The sequence below is a fragment of the Oryza glaberrima genome, chromosome 9 (genome assembly GCF_000147395.1).
Source record: "Oryza glaberrima chromosome 9, OglaRS2, whole genome shotgun sequence".
Taxonomy (NCBI): Eukaryota; Viridiplantae; Streptophyta; class Magnoliopsida; order Poales; family Poaceae; genus Oryza; species Oryza glaberrima.
The window spans coordinates 1,226,356-1,242,785 of NC_068334.1; the positions used below are offsets into that span (position 1 = coordinate 1,226,356).

The window sequence follows — 16,430 nt, forward strand, 5'->3', positions numbered from 1 at the left end:
GCAACTACCAGATTACTTCTCGATACTAGAAATTCATTGATCTCATCCCTCATCGAATCGAGCACCTTGAATATTTCAGCTATCAATATACGAAAAAAATAAAAGACACTAATATTCTCTTGCTGCCGGTATATGAAAAAGAAAACCAGAGAAGATGATATATAAGTGGAGATGAAACTGTACAAATGTAATTACTTTTAGATTACTAATATTCCCTTGCTGCCAGTATATGAAAAAGAAAACCAGAGAAGATGATATATAAGTGGAGATGAAACTGTACAAATGTAATTACTTTTATATGAAAAATACAAATTACTTTTAGATTTCATTAAATTACTTCTTAGTTATAAAAGTAAATTCAATAAAGCCTGAAAGTAATTTACATATATTATAGAAGTAACTTAAAACAAAAGTAAAGTAACTTGTTACGACATTAAAAGTAAATCTATTGTGGGGGTAAAAACATAAGTCAATCTACTACACGATGGATTTACTTCTAATGTCGTGACAAGTTACTTTCTCTTTGTTTTAAGTTACTTCTATAATATATGTAAATTACTTTTAGGTTTTATTGAATTTACTTTTTTATGTCTAAGATGTAATTTAATGAAATCTAAAAGTAATTTAGATATAATCTAAAAGTAATTTGTATTTTTTTCATCAAAATATAATCATGTGAGATCTTTTTATAAAGATTTAATTGTTACGAACGCAACGGTGTAATCGGATCGTAGATCGGATGAGTAAGTTAAGAGAATGTAACTGTTGAATCATGCATAATTTTCTTCTTAAAACACCTAAAAGTTACTTCCTTAATCTCTAAAAGTTACTTCTTTAGCATGTAAAAGTAGCTTCCTAAACCTTACTTGTTAGTCATATAAAAGTTGCTTCGCAAATGCTTCTATAAGTTACTTTCTACATGATCACATTGTTTTGCAACACCATTTTGCTTATAAAAAAAGAAAAAAATGACAGGTTTAATACCTTCTTTCTAGACCTTTCTTGGAGTGGGTTGTTGTACATTTTGTAGATGATCTTCTCCAAAATCTCTTTTCTTCTCATGTTCTAGCATTTGCTTCTTGTCCCTGGTTTTCCTCATGATCGCGGTTCCTCATTCCCTATTGTTTTGCTTGTTCCACCTCCACCATAGGTGCCCATCGTCCCTTTATGTGCCAAGTTCTTCGTTCCGTGTATCCTAAATTTATATACAGTTGGGAAAAGAAAAAAAATCAACAAATTAAATAAAAAACAAAATAATTACTACTGTCAGCACATAAATTAACTGTTGTCTTACTCCTACTTAGTTTAGCATCGGTCATTTGACCTCATAATGCTACATGTTCAGCTAGGTGTGTCTATCAGCATGACAAAAAAACTTCAGAAGTTGGAACCTTGGATAAAGCATACAAATAGTTCTGGAAAAAAAAAAGATCATGTGATGATAATCTGAAATTTTTACATTTTGGTCCTTTTCGAAAACTTATTTTATAAATAGACCCCTAGGAAAACTTAAACCGGGAATGGTCCTTTTTGGGGCACCAAAGAGACTGGCGCCGTCCTCCAACATGGCAGCGCCAGCCACACTGGCGCCGTGCCCGTGCCACCGTGGCACTAGGGCTATCGTGGCGGTGCTGACTGGGCAGAAGAGGGGCGCTAGCCACACCGGCGCCGCCCCTCATACCACGGCGCCAGCATGGCTGGCGCGCCCCTCCTCTGTGGGCCGCGCCCTTAAACCCCGTGGGCCCCACCACCTTTCTCCTCCCCACTCCCATTTTCGCCCAAGCAGCAGCGCAGCAGCTCTTCCTCTCTCTCCCCCTCACCTCTCCACCTCAAATCCACTTAATTTGAAGCCGTTTTTCGCGGGATTTTTTGTGGAAATCGAAAAGAAAGGTAGACTCCTCCATTCCCCCCTCTTTTTTTTCGTTTTTATTGGTTGAATTTGTAGATCGGAGGATAACCCTAGAACCCCCCTTTTGCCCAAATTTGTGATTTTTAGCATTTGTTCTTGAGATTGGCTTGTTGTAGTGCTACATGTTTGCAATGTACTCATTGGTGTCACGATTTTTTTAACCATATATGTGGTAATGTTAATTTTTGGATGGTTTGGTTGGATGGATGGATGAAAAATTAGGGTTGAGGCATGAAAGTAATTTTAATTTGATGGACTTGATGCTATAGCCTATACGTTAAACTTTTAACCATTAATTATATGAAGGGGAGAAAATTTTGGTTGCATTATAGAAATTGATTATAGTTAATTAGAACTAGGTTGGGTTGTATGACGGAGTATTTGTAATATTTCGATGTGTAATGCACTAGTAAACTTGTTGATAGTTGTAGGTGGATTAAATTTTTTTTTTTGGAGTAGTAGCTTTGGGACAATTTAAGTTATGCATTGGTTATAATATGTCGGTTTGGACTACGTTTAGGAATGAAGATTTAATTTTTGTTGCAAAGTTACATTTGATTTTTTTGATGTAGATGGATAGACTTTTTCGTGTTTACTACAGTGGTAGAGTGGTGGAACCTTATGTTGGTGCACATATTGAGTTTGAGGATATGTCATTGAAGACCATTTTGTTTCCCACCCACCCAACTCTAGATGAACTAAGGTCACGAGTGAAAGAAGTTCTTGGATGGACCGAGGATAATGTGGAGATTCGTTTTTATGGGAGATACGATGTTGGTCAAGGGCATAAGTATATATTAAATGTGATAGGTCAGTTGGAATGGGAAGTTTACTTTGATTTGGTAAAAGAGTCTCAGTTTAGATCTCTAGAGGTGTTTGCATTAAAGTTGGTAAGTACCGTAGAAAATTTGAATCTAAACAAATCTCCTTCTTATCATTACGTTGAGAAGAATTTTGTGACATATTCTTCTCGTCGTGGAGGGGATGCAAGTAAGACTAAGTTGGTACGAGAAGACTTGGAGGGGGAAGGAGAGAAGAAGAGACCTTTGCTTGGAAATGATTTAGGGGAGGCAGGACCATCAAAGAGACATTGCGGTAGTGATGATGTGGATGCAGAGAGGGAGATGAAAAGGGAGTTAGTACAAGAGGGGCTTGATCTAAGTGAACATTTGTCGGAGAGTGTGCATTGGTCGTCGTACGGAGGCAACCCTGAATACCTGACGGAAGTAGCAGGCCAATATGTGAATCCAGATGATTACTTTGTTGTCGAATTGAGTGGTGGTCACGATTCTGTCTCAGTAGAAGTCAATAGAGAGGAGGTTGACAAGGAGGCAAGTGTTGAGCAATATGATGTTGAATTTGCTGAAGACTCTGATGATGACCGTCCATTCCCTCCACTAACTAACAATGACAAGTTAGCACTAGAGGAATGGCGTGCATTTGAGAAGGTGTTTGGGAGGAAGCCGGACATTCCTGAGTTTAGGGACCTAACACATGCCCATGGTGCAATACTAGATGGCGGCATCAACCTAGATCAGTTGCCAGAACCATTCCAGGTGGATGGTCTCAGAAAGGGTTTAGAGTTCCCATCCATGGTCACATTGAAGCTATGGCTCCAGGAGTACGCCATCATGCACCATCGTCCATACCGTGTTGTCAATTCTGCCGCAAATAGGAGGTACATTGTTAAATGTGAAAAACCACGGTGCAAATGGAAGGTCCATGCAACTAAGAGGTCTAGTGGCACGTGGAGGATATCACGGGTTGGTAAGGCACATAGCTGTGCTACTGCCGAAGGTTCAGGGAGCCACCGGCAGCTGACATCTAACTTCATAGCAAATAGTTTATGCAATGCCATAAAACTGCAACCTACACTCTCTGCTTCTGCGTTAGCTTTGTATATATTTGAGGTTTTCCAGTATAGAGTGAAGTATGGCAAGGCTTGGAGGGCACGAGAGGAGGCTATGAAGCTCATTTACGGTGAATGGGGTGAAGCGTACGTCCGTTTGCCCACTTTGCTACAAGCCATTAAGCAGAGAAATCCCAGTATGGTCTACCACATCGATACTCATCCTGATAGGGTTGTCAACGTTGATGGAGTGACCAAGAAAATTTTTATGCGTGCATTCTGGTGCTTTGGTCTTTCCATTGAGGTTTTTAAGCATTGCAGGCCAGTACTAGCTATAAATGCAACCTTCCTAACTGGAAAATACGGTGGTGCCTTGATGACTGCATTATCAGCTAATGCGGAGGACCAACTTGTACCTTTAGCTTTTGCCTTGGTGGAGAAAGAGAATTCACGAGAGTGGTGCTGGTTTATCGATCTTGTCCGACGGGTTGTGGTTGGGCAGCACAGGGAGGTTTGTATTATCTCAGATCGACATGCTGGTATAATGAATGCCATGAGGACTCCTGTTCCAGGATTGCCACCGGTTCACCACCGATGGTGCATGAGGCACTTCAGTGCTAATTTCCACAAGGCCGGTGAAGACAAGCATCAGACAAAAGAGCTCCTGAGGATATGTTAGATTGACGAGAAGTGGATATTTGAGAGGGATGTTGAGGCACTAAGGCAGCGTATTCCCGAAGGTCCACGTAAATGGCTTGATAGAAATGGCCGCCGGTGGGGTTACATGACAACCAACATGGCCAAACAGTTCAATAGCGTGCTAGTTGGTGTTCGTAAGCTTCCAGTGACGGCCATAGTATCATTTACCTTCATGAAGTGCAATGATTACTTTGTGAACAGACATGATGAAGCTATGAAGCGAGTCCAGTTAGGGGAGCGTTGGTCCATCAAGGTCGCTAGTAAGATGAAGGTGCAAAAAAGTAAGGCGAACAAACACACTTCAAGGTGTTTCGATAAGCAGAAAAAGACATACGAGGTCACAGAGAGGGGTGGTATAACACGTGGTGGTGTTAGATTCGGCGCAAGAGCCTTCAAAGATGAAGGTGAGGGGAACTCATGTTCTTGCCAAAGGCCATTGCTCTACCATATGCCTTGCTCACATCTCATCCACGTTTATCTGATTCATGCAATTGATGAGGAATCTCCCAACCGAATGCCGTATCAGTTCTCTTCAAGAGCCGTTGTGAACACATGGGCAAGTCGCTTTGAGCCATACCTCAACCCCACACAGTTGCCACCATACGATGGTGAAGAATTTGTTGCTAACCCAAATTTGAAGATTAAAACAAGATGGAAGAGGAGATCGAAGTGATTCAAGAACGAAATGGACTCGGGTCTTGGTGGTTCTAGAAGGAAACCACCTTCATGTGTTCAACTAGATGCTGCGCCGGTGCAAAATAGATGCTCGTTGTGTAACCAGGAGGGTCACAAGAAACCTAAGTGTCCTAAGCGTCCAAAAAAGAAGAAGTCCAAAAATAAAATAGAAGTGTTAGGGAGGTAAATATTTTGTTTTCCTACTTAAGTCAATGCATGTTTTATTCTTGTCTATTTAATGTCTATTTATTTATTTTGGATTCTCGCATTCATTTCCTTTTAAGTTATGTCATGTTGGTAACTAACAGTGAATTTATTACTTTTTCATGTAGGATGGCCAAGGAGGGACAACCGCCGACTTACCCAGCCTTGGAGGAGTACTACGAGGCCCGTCATTGCGGGGCTGCGATCGAGGCGGGGAGGGTATGAATCAGCATTGATTCACTTGTACCTAAGTATCGGTAGCGTGTGTTTGACATTATATTAACTAATTGATTTACAATTGCTAATGCAGATACTTCAACCGCTCCGAGTTAGAGCTCATGCCCCCCAGTGTTCGACAAAAGGTACATCCCGTACCTAAGGACGGCCGGGTTGCTCGGGGTGGCCTTGGTCGTGAGTAGAGGAATGCCAGTGTTCAACGCTCCTGCATTGACAGCACTTGTGGACAGATGGAGGCCTGAGACACACAGCTTCCACCTCCCCAGTGGTGAGATGACCATCACTCTACAGGATGTGGCTATGATCTTGGCCCTCCCATTACGGGGGCATGCGGTGACGGGCAGGACAGAGAATCCTGGATGGCGTGCACAAGTGGAGCAGTTGTTTGGCATTCCACTCAACATTGAGTAGGGGCAAGGGGGCAAGAAGAAGCAAAATGGAATACCCCTGTCTTAGCTGAGTCAGAACTTCTCACATCTTGACGACGACGTTGAGCCATGGCGTGTTGAGTGTTATGCTCATGCATACATCTTGCACTTGTTGAGTGGGGTTCTGTTTCCTGATGCTGGGGGTGACATTGCTTCGGTGATATGGATTCCTTTGGTCGCCAACCTTGGTGATCTGGGCCGTTTCAGTTGGGGCTCAGCAGTGTTGGCATGGACATATAGACAGCTCTGTGAGGCCTGTTGTCGTCAGGCACCATCATCCAATATGAGTGGTTGTGTGCTATTGATTCAGTTGTGGATATGGTTAAGACTACCGGTTGGAAGGCCTAAGTGGAGGCAAAGCTTCACTCCTTGGCCCTACAATGAGCCAGACATGGAGAAGACAGTGGCCTACCTGTTTGAGAGTACTGCCACTGCACATGCTCACCAGGATGTGGCATACAAGCATTATGTCAATGAGATGGACTGCTTACAGCCTCAACATGTAAGTACTTCCAATATCACTTGTACTTCGACATTTACTTCTTTAATTGAGATACTAACCAACGTCACCTCTTCAATTTTTGCAGATTGAGTGGTTACCATACCACACAAATGAGGCTTCAAGCCTGACCCTGAACTCGATGTGCAATCGAGACTCTGACTACTTCATGTACCAGTTCCTATTGATTTGTTTCTGGGCAGTTGAGTACCACTTTCCACACCGTGTCATGCAACAGTTCGGGAAGAAACAAGACTGTCCGGTTGAGGACATCTCAACTGGAGTTGAATTACACAAGTAAATATTTGTTATCTTTGTTTGCTTTCATTGTCAATGTTCAACTTTATACCATTTAACCCTTGTCGATGCTCACTATTGTTTCATCACCTTCCACTTGTCTAGGTATGACAGGGTGAGAACAAAGAAGGTGAAAGACTGGGGGCTAGAGCATAACAGATACATTGATGAATGGAGGACAGCCGGAAGGAACAACAGGTACATCGAGACAATACACCAAAATCATGTTTTCTCAAAGTACCTTCGTTGGCTGCATAGGACATATAGACTGTTCCTCCGCCCTACTTGGACGGAAGCTGACATAGAGAATGACCGCGACTCCGATGAGAGGCGGAATCCCTATGATGTCCGGACTAGAGTTGGATATCAAATGGAGCACGCCCCACTTAGAGACAGAGTCGTAAGTTTTCTTGCATTTGTCAAAGTTATTTCCATTTGCACCCTAGACCCTAACATATATCTTCTCATGCTTTCAGTCGAGAGAGCTCCTCAAGAGTGTGAATGAAATGGGGCATGCCCTCCAAGCTCCGAGGGGTGGTGAGGACACGGAGAACACACTCCGCAATGTTTGAGGTAAAATTTATTTAGCACTTTGCATTACTTGAGTTATGCCTAACAAACTTCTTTTTTTTTGAAATGCAAAAAGTTCGTCAAAGGTGCCGGAAACTTGCAGCAAGATTAGGTTGCAGGTCGGTTGGATTGGACGACGTGTACCAACCGCAGAGACTACCACCACCACTACCTCAATCTGAGCGTCCAAGTACCGCTCGACACTCCATCAGGATAGAAGAGCGTGAAGAAGTTGGTGGCTCGTCGTCGTCACGCATTCCGCAAGGGAGGGGAAAGGGGAAGGCGCCGGCTCCACCTAGCGACGACGATGACGACGACGAGGAGGAGGATGAGGACTACGTCGCACCAGACGCTGAGGAGATAGACATGAGCAGCTTCCCGACACGCCTCAGGGGACGCAACCCACCCAATACAACTTGCGATCCACTCGGGCATTGAAAAAGAGGTAAAATGAGCTTACCATTATCAAATGTTATTTGATTTCCCTCATTTTGTTTTTTAAATGTTTTAAACCTTGGATTTTCAAATGTAGGTACACTCCGGGCTCGCAAGCTATTCGGCGCCAACGGAAGAAGTGATTTGTATGAAGTTAATATATTTGTTGGTAGTATGACATATGTGGTGCACTATGTGATATAAAATGTGATGGACTATGTGATGGACTTTTGACATTGTTTCATGTGTGGAATATGTGATGGACTTTTGGCATTGTTTGATGTGTGGAATATGTGATGGACTTTTGGCATTGTTTGATGTGTGGAATATGTGATGGACTATGTGATGGACTTTTGGCATTGTGATTTGTGCAATTGGAACTGGTTTTAGTCTGTATGAAACTGTGAATTGTGATTTGAATTGTGAGCTGTGAATTGGTACATTTGTGCAATATGGATCTTCAATTTGCAGGGAGGCAGAGGGCGGCGCCAGCCACCCTGGCGCCGCGGTTGGGGAGGGCAGCGCCAGCCAGTTGTCACGCCCGGAAATATACACCATTTCCAAACGCTCAGTGCATTAATCCTCGTCCCAGGAGGCGAGGTACACATAGACATTGTTGATTATTACAAGCCACACTTGCGGAAGCGTAAAGGAAGTACTTTATTACATGGACGACTCAAGCCCTCGCACTCAAAGATAAACAAATAAAACAGCGGAAGACTATGGAACAGTAGCAGCCACAGGCACTCAACGGCGGAGCGAACTAGAGATCCAAGCCTTCATCTTCCTCAGGTCCATCCTCTGGATTATTTTTGTGAGCAAGAGTGAGTACCACCACCGTACTCAGCAAGTCACACCAGAAATGCAACAATAATGCATAGGGGGAAACAAGGAAATGGCCTAATAGGGTTTATTTTGCATAAAGCCATAGTTTAAACATTTTAATCAGGTTAAAGCACATTTTAAAACACGATCCTATTCTAAGCCAATATTATAATATCACCAAGGTCGCATGAGCCTGCGAACCTGCCTTAACCCAGGCTAATCTCCACATGACTACACCATCATGATTTCACCCTCCCAAGGTTTTGTAAAACAGAACTAACTTTGGGTACACTGCTCAGCTTGCCCATAACCGAGGGCGCGGCTATTCGAATAGTTTTTAACTCTGATTAGAGGTGTACAACTTTACCCATAAGACACAACCTCAACACGCGTTGCCACGCGTCGGGTACCACCACGGTACTCGGATAGAGGTCGTGACAAGACTATCCATCTAGGTCTACCCAAAACAGGAGAACTTGCTGAGGTTTCGCCGCCCGCCGGTCCCCGACAAGGTAAAGGTTGTCGGATCCCCCGGGACGAGACAGGCCCCCTCTTGCGCCGGGTGAAAAAACGGCCTTAATCCTGGCCCCACACCCTTCTAACCAATGGTCTCTATTTTGAGAAGATCTAAACTTCCAGTCAGGCCTTACCCACTAGACTTGTGGTTGCACGAAGATGCCTTGCAACAGAGGCCCGAAGACCGGTCCTTATGTTAGCCGGGGTGCGACTACCAAAGTAACCAGCTTGCACCCCGAGCCCAACCCAAAAATATATTTTAGTTGCACAAAGCATTTTATCACCACCTATTGACAAACCCGTCAATAGTCCATAACTAATTCAGTTTTAGTTGTCAACCACCATAGTCTAGTTTAACCAAAAGTTCTAGGTTGGAACTAAGCATAACTAAGCATTTACCTAAAGCAACTAGTCAGTCCATCATGTAGGGTACTAGACTAGTCAAGTTATAATTTTACTAGGGTTCACCAAAGATCATGGATATCAAATCAACATCATGGCCATAACCAAGAGCATAGGAATAACTAATAAAACAATATTAATAATGAACGGTATAATTTATAAAGCAATGCAATAAGTAAAACAACATAATTTTCACAATATGGGATTCAACATGTTCAAGGTAGATATGACTTTCCTTGATCGCTCACAAAGTCTTCGACGTCGACGGCGATGAAGAGCTGATCTTCCGGAATGGCAGGATCTACACGACCAACGCGAAGAAATACAAAAAGGCTAATAAAACCATATGAACAGAAGCAGTAAAGCACATAAATGGGTTCTACTCATTTTTAGGAGAAATTAGAGATTTGAACGGGTCGATTCCGAGTTCAAACGGTCAAGATATGGCCATTTGAAGTTTATGTGCTGTTTAAATGGAAATTTACAATTTTGTGAATTATTTTTCTAAAGGAAATTGATTTATTGCACAGAGAAGAGAGAGAGGGGTCCACGGGCGGGTCCCACTTGGCAGCCGCTCGGTACACCATGAGGGCGGCTCACGGCGCACAAGCACGGCCGGGAAGGAGAAGCACCCGAGCCAGGCGGCACGCCGGCGACGGCCAATGGCGCGGTGACGGTGCGATGGAGTACGGGAAGGGGAAAAACGGAAAGGGGAGGAGACGACGGTTCTCACCGAGCAGACACGGCGGCGAGAGGTCGACGGTGTTGCCGGCAGTGAGGAAGAAACGGCGAGGAACTTCATGTCGTCAGTGTCGTCGTCGTTCCCGCGGTCCTCGTGCTCCACGGAGGGGTGGACGGGGAAGAGGAGGAAGCGGCGAAGCGGATGGTGGCGACGCTAGGCTCCGATGAGGTCCCGACCACCGGCGAGGGGCGGCCGGAGTTGCGACGGCGGCGGCACAAGAAGAGAGCGGCACGGCGGCCGCGGAGAGAGAAGGGAGAGGGCGGCGGTGTGAGGGGAGAGAGGAGGGAGTCGGGGGTCCCTTTTATAGGCTGGAGGGGAGGGAGAGAGACGCCAGGTAGGGAGATCGACGCCGGCTATGGTGGAGCTCACCATTAAAGAACATCATCAACATCCACCACGAATAATGCGGGATTGAGTGGGAAATTATGGGGGAATTGGAGAGGATGAGGTGGGAATTAATTCCCCTCAATTAATTTGATGAAACGGCAAGTGGAGGAGGCGAATCGGAGGTTGCCGTCGCTTGGAATTCAGCCGGAGAGAGAGAGGATGGCTGGAGGTTAGGGATGACGAGTGGGACCCACCTGTCATCGAGAGGGAACACACCTGTCTCTGGCTGGGCGCGCGGAGGAGGCAAAACAGACTTCGGTCTGCGGGAGGGGAGGAGCTGGGCTGGCCCAAGGAGAGGGAGGGGAGGGGAGAGAGGGAAGGAGAGAGGGGGCGGCTGGGCCAAGAGAGGGAGAGATGGAGAGATGGGCCAGAAGAGGCCCAAGAGGAGGAAAAGGATTTCTTTTATATTTTCCATTTTATAAAATTCTTTAATAGTTTTTGTTGCCTTAAAATTATTTAGGATGCTCTGAAAATAAAAATTGGTTAAACATTTCTAAGCATGGGGAATTTATTAAAAATACCCACAAGCCAATTTGATATAAATCTTGGTGAATTTTAATTGTTGGAAGCTCTTTTAGGCTTTTAAAATTTCTAGAAATGCATTAAAGCACGATTTAAATTTAGGGCGATTTTCAGGGCGTTACACCAGTGCCGCGAGGCAGAAGGGTTTCGGGGGGGGGGGGGGGGAGGGGGAGGAGGGCGGCGCCAGCCACCCTGGCGCCGTGGTCCGTGAGGGCGCCGCCAGCCTCGGCCCGGAGGCAGAAGATCCTCGGGTAGGGGAAGGGGGCGGCGCCAGGATGGCTGGCGCCGCGGTCTGGGGAGGACGCCAGCCGTTGCCCGGAGACAGAAGAGACTTGGCGAAAATTGGGGGGGGGAGTTGGTGGGGCCCGCAGAGGAGGGGTGCGCCAGACAAGCTAGCGCTGTGGTATGAGGGGCGGCGCCAGGGTGGCTGGCGCCCCGCTCTGCCGAGTCAGCAAGTCCACATAGGCCCTGGTGCCACGGTGCCACGGCCGCGGCGCTATTGTGGCTGGCGCCGCCATGTTGGAGGACGGCGCCAGCCTCTCTGGCGCCCCAAAAAGGACCATTCCCGGTTTAAGTTTTTTGGGGTCTATTTGTAAAATAAATTTTCAAAAAGGACCAAAATGTAAAAATTTCAGTGATGATAATACCAAGCATTTTTTCTGAACTCATAGCCTGCAACAAAAAAAATCCTCATCATTTACACCTAAAAGTTAACAACCACTTACACCTAAAGTTACTTCTACAGTAAGCAAAATTACGTGATAGAAAAATAGTTTTCTAGTATCTTCCTGATGGAATCTGAAGTTAAGCACATCAATTCCATTCGCCCTATAAAAACATCTACTCTAAAACCAGTGACCTATAAGTACATCCATTCCCCCTAACCCGAGCAAACCTTCGTCCATGGTGCTCTATAAACAACTAACTACAAGCAATGGTATCAGGCTTCTCGACACTTAAATAAAAAAATTCATGGACAAAATTTTGACCATGCAGGGTTCCTCGACCTAATCCTGTGCATGCAGCAAGTAAACACATACTAAATTAACACCAACAATACATAGCACAAAGGTAATCCCTACTAATTTTAAAGCAAAGTACTAATTTGGGTCGAATTCCAACACCATGACATCCACATCCTAATTTTTTGCACTACAGAATCACACATAATTGCACAGAGGCATTCACGGAATGCATTTACAGAAAACTTATCTCTAGGTCATATGACAAAATCCCAAAATCCGTGTGAAAATCTCCAAATGTGGTGCTGAAACCAATTGAAATCACAGACCAAAAAGGGAACCTCAGTGATTTGCATTAGACAAAATTAGAAGTAAAAGGGATGGAGAGATATGTGAGCACTAATTTGACCTTAAACATGTTTGTACGGCAACAGAGCACCGAACTAAAGTAGCCAGCAGAAGAGCTCAAAGAAATGAGAGTACCTGGTTTGCACGATGCACTTCACTGCTCAGCCTAGCGCTCGCCATGGTCGTCGCCCCTGCTAGATCTCGCCTCAAGCCTGGTGACAACAACGAGGAAGACCTTGTGCTCACCGTCGCCCCTCTCCGCTCGGTGGATGAGTCGCCGTCGCCTCCGCAGAAGCCAGCAGTCGCCGACCCGTCGCCGTCGAGGGATTTGGGGGAGAATCCGCAGCCTCTGCTTCTCTCTCTCTCAGACGCGACTCCCGATTTCAAACAGTGAAGCGGGATTGAGTGCGACGTTCAGTCTAAGAGCAGGTACAATAGTAGGCTATTAGCCAGCTATGAGCATATTTTAATAAGATAAACGATGAGAGATAAGAGCAGCGGGCTACAGATCTGTAGCCAGCTGCAACACGGACTCCAAGATACACTGCGTGTATGACAGTTGGGACCATATATTAATAGTATAGTAAGCAGCTATTGTATGAATTGGCTATTAGATTGGCTATAGATGAATTAGAGCTAGTAGTGGGTTGTACTATTAGACTTGTTCTAAGGCCTCTCACAGTGCAAGCCATGGGGCCCGTACCCCTCGCCTAAAAAATTGGCCCAGAGACACCCATTCCATAGTGCAAGCACATCTAATTGTGTGGTTTAATTGAATGGAGGCACTAGTAAAGGATACCAAGCCCACAGTGGGCGTGACCCCAGACGCGTTACCACACAATTATTTCTCTCAACTACCCTCGCCTACTACTCGCGCGAGCCTTTTGCCTCCCCTCCTCGGCACGATCACCTCCTCCTCTCCTGCCACGCTCGTGCGCCTCCTCGCCTCCCACAAAACGGCGAGGTTGACGGTGCCGCCTCGTCGCAAGAAATCGCGCGCACCGGCGAGCCTTTCCCCTCCCTCTCTGTCCCACGCTCTGCTTCTCCTCTCTCACGCGCGGGAGGAAGCGGGCTCAGGAGAAGGGCGAGAGCGGACGGCGGCGAGGAGGAAGCGGGCGCGGGAGAAGGGCGGAAGCGGGCGGCGTCCCCGGTGGCCGGCGCCGGCTTTGCTTCTCCTCTCCTCCCTCCGGCGCCGGCAGCCATGGTTGCCGGCTCGCGCGGTGGCGGTGGCTGGCCCGGCAGTGGGAGACGTCCCCGACGGGAGCAGCTGGCGCGCGGCAACTATCATGAAGTCGGCAGCGGGAGGCGTCCCAGGCGGCGGCGGCGGCACCTTCTGGGCGGCCGGTTCTTGGCGGCGCGCGGCCGTCGGTTCTTGGCTCGGCTGCACTTGATCTAATGATGGATTGGCTCCAACTTCGGTTATTGAGTGTTGTTTTTGTGCATGTGAGATGTGTTGTTCATTGGTTAATATGAGATCTGGGGCCTGGATTCCTCTTGTGTTCTTGGGACGGATCGAGTTCTTGCTTGGGGTGTTTCGGTGGCGGAAAGAAGGAAATAGGTGCGGCGGGAGAGGATTTTGGAGGGCAAATCGAAGATTTCGCCAGGAGGTATGGGCGCGAGGTCACGGGAGAGCAAGGCGACGCTGCCCACAGCGCGCGTGCCCGTGACTTTCGGCAACGCGCGCTCCCTCGCTTGGACCAGGTTCCACGCGGCTCTGCTTCGGGGCGAGGAGCTCAGCTAGGGCGCACATCTGTCGGGTCCCAAAACTAATGATTCGGAAACCGACATGTTTAACTGTATCAAGCCCTGGATCAGTAGGTTGATACAGCTTCAACAATCTGGATCATCTTTGCATATGTTTAGACATAGCTTTGAAGGATATATAAAGTAATATGGTATTTACGAGATTGTGGCTAACTATTACAGCAGAAGCTTTAGAATGACCTAACTCTGCTGTTTTACTATAGACTTAAACCATCTAAATAACATAGACTTGAAGATTAAGTTAAAAGGGAACTAACTTATGTGATTGAACTCCTGACTTCGGCAAGAACATCAAATAGACTCTGAAAAAGGAGGTTGAAGCAAGGGTGAGTACAACGTACTCAGCAAGCTATTATATCGAATAATGAATGCATGAAATAGTATTTAAGTAGATCTAGGTTTACTGGCTGAAAGCTGAGAATAGAGAAAGAAAGCTTGGGATGTCTTTATGCAACAGTATTTAGTAAAATCTTGAATTAAGTTTCTAACCAAATACCATATGAGTCCTGATACTCAATCCGTGAGTACGGCTATTCGAATAGATTCATTTTCACTTTACTGTAGTAAATGTACGCTTTACCCGCAGTCCACGACTTGCCAATATTCATTAGCTTAGTCGTAGCCCAGCCTTAGGTTATTAACAATAGTGGCCCCTGTTCCATGAACTCTAGTCCCCATGCTCTCTGAATGTAACGTTATCAGCAGCGAGAGGAGTTCTGGCGTTCCCGAGGTTTTTAGAGAGAACTAGTTGAGAGACCCCACGTCATCTCAACCAGGTTTCCATAAAATCACACACACAGCGATCGTAATATAATCAAGATATTTATCTGCGCCTCGGTAAATATCACATTTGCCCTTCGCGGCATAAGTTTGCCTCCTTCGCGAGGACTTAGATAAGAACCACTGTACAGAGATACCACATTGTTAATTAACCTAATAACTAGGTCTATCCCCATTCTAGAAGCTGCGGTCGTACTCGTTCGTTTGACATAAGTATTCGGTGGCAATTATATCGATCGAGACAGTACTAGCCACCCGGAAATCAACCAAATCTTACATACTGTCCCAATCTAAGTTCATTAAATTTTATGTATTCTAACTAAGCATGGCTAAGCAAAATCTAGCATATATCTGGTTTGCTATATGTTCAGGTTATGCATTCAAAATCATGAATGGCTAATGCATAGAATAAAGCTATAGAGTATAGGATAATTATACTCAAAGGAGAGGAATAATAACTTGCCTTGCTCCAACGCAAATAAATCCAAGATAGGCAACCTGATTATCCGATGCTCGAAATACCACAGGTTGCCATCCAGAATAAAATAGACTCTATTAAAGAAGAGGAATAACCAAATTCAATAAAAGCCATAAAATAGCAAGAAAACGATGAAAGGCGAGAAAAGCTAGGTTTGGGGTATAACTATCTCTTTAATGGGGTATTTTATGCGTAGGCTCTAATTGGTTGGAGGCTAGGTTGAAGAGGGAATCAAGATTAGGCTTTGGTGGAATAGTGGCTAGGGTTTAGTTGTTCTCGAGTCGATGTTGAAATAGGATAGCATATCGGCTCGTATTTCATGTTTAAGCTATGGGTAGTTGGAGGGTAAATGGCTGGTATGGAGTTTGAATAGCAGGCTGGCTGGCTAGGGTTTCATTTGATTAAGCCGATATCGAGGTAGGATAAACATCGGCAAGGGTTTTGGGTATTTGCTAGTCGTCATTAGAATTGGGTAGTATGATGACTAAGTTTGGTATCTTCTCTAGCCGATGTCGTTGGACAATATATCAGCTAGAGAAATAGGAGGTGGGTGCAAGTTTAGTGGGGCGGAAGTGTTACTCCGGCAACCGTGGGTAGCGACGGAGCGGCTAGGATTACACAGAGCTTAAAAGCTAACTGTGCGGTGTATAGTTGAGGTCGACTGAATAGTGAAGCTCTGAACGTTATACGCATTGAGGCGTAAGGTGTCAGGAGCAGCACTTCGACTTTAGGTTTGGGTTTTGTCTGACTTTACAACCAACGGTTCGACGTCGGGGGGTCAGTAGACCGTACGAACGTCCCCATGGAAGTTGTAAAGTTCCAAACGGTGGTTGTTTAGTGGCAAAGGGTAATTTGGGCTAAAAGAAGATATTTGAAAAGGTAAATATAAATTCAACGGTATT

General features: G+C 45.4%; 1 long non-coding RNA gene across 1 annotated transcript; it reads right to left on the reverse strand.

Moving 5' to 3' along the window:
* Positions 1-7,905: 7,905 nt before the first annotated feature.
* LOC127783627 (uncharacterized) lies at positions 7,906-14,574 on the reverse strand. The gene is made up of 3 exons (XR_008019364.1): positions 14,528-14,574; positions 12,642-12,925; positions 7,906-9,846 (listed from the first exon to the last, which is right to left on the reverse strand). It is a non-coding gene; the product is annotated as an uncharacterized LOC127783627 (long non-coding RNA).
* Positions 14,575-16,430: the final 1,856 nt, after the last annotated feature.